The 1,173-nt window shown below is 31.8% G+C and overlaps 1 protein-coding gene across 1 annotated transcript in view; it reads right to left on the bottom strand.

The window, feature by feature from the left end:
* Positions 1 to 1,173, bottom strand: part of LOC106474381 (succinate--CoA ligase [ADP/GDP-forming] subunit alpha, mitochondrial-like) — a 26,183-nt gene that overhangs the window by 1,424 nt on the left and 23,586 nt on the right. The gene's annotated exons all lie outside the window — the stretch shown is intronic.

Here is a 1,173-nt window from a genome sequence, read left to right on the forward strand (position 1 = left end):
CTCCCAAGCTTTCAACCACTCATCATTAATCTCATTCAAACATTGTCTCAGTAACAAACATCCATATAAATAGTAGAACACTTGTCCCCAGTAGGTGACCTACATTAATGCAATAAAGGAAGGCTACACTTGAGGGACCGAGTTTTTCTTAGTATCTAGATCAGTGTTTCTCAGCTAAATTTGCCAGATGTCAGGGCTTTGGTTTGTAATCTCCCATTATCTGTACAAGGATGAAAAAACTGCAATCTTATTTATTTAACCTTATTGCCACAGGCATCCTTTACTGCACATCACGAGGTTTTAGTAACTTACATTTAAAATTGCTATAGCATAAAATCTTAGCTAATAATCCATATTTTAATAGTATATAAGTTTTAAGTTCTGAATTTCCCCTAGTGTGACACATTTTCTCTAGGCATCTCATCTTCTCTATTTTCTCCACCACCTTTCATTAAGTAAGAAATTCAACATAAATTAGTCACCATAAAATCATCATTGCTCAGGCAAACCATAATTTTTATAGCCTTCAATTTTTTTGGTTACAGAGCTATCAAATGGAAAATCAGACCCCTCTTGCCACACCATTTCTTTCAGGATTTATTAATAGTTGTCTATAACCAATAGAAAGCCAAGGTTTTCATCTATCAAGTGATGTATTATATAACATTTTCTGAACGGAGAATTGTAAATTTCACTTTTAGTATAAGCTTCGTTCACAAGGTAAAGATAACGACTAGCTTGGATGATTTTGTAATGGTTTTGTCCCATAGTTAGAAAGCTAGAAAAATTGTCTACTTTCTGCATGTTATTATTCCATGTTCTTTGGTGCACTACTACTACCATTAGTATAAAAAAAAGTAGGGTTTAGTGTCATCAACAATTGAGAGCAAGAAAAAAGATTCAGGTACGTACTTTATTTCTTGTTTTTTATGTTTATTCTTTATTTAGTATTATAAATAATATAATAAAAATGTTTCACTAGGTACGCATGCAAACAACTTGTGAATAACATAACCTCCACATTCCCCAAATAGTGGTCAGATACAGTTCAAAGGGCAATAAAACTTAAGTATAAATAGATGTATATTGTAATGAGTTTAAAGCTACTTTGGATAAACAAATGTAGTTTCATGTTGTAATTTGAAACATTCTAGAAAGAAAAAAGGGTATTTA

Source organism: Limulus polyphemus, unplaced genomic scaffold, assembly GCF_000517525.1.
Source record: "Limulus polyphemus unplaced genomic scaffold, Limulus_polyphemus-2.1.2 Scaffold7142, whole genome shotgun sequence".
Taxonomy (NCBI): Eukaryota; Metazoa; Arthropoda; class Merostomata; order Xiphosura; family Limulidae; genus Limulus; species Limulus polyphemus.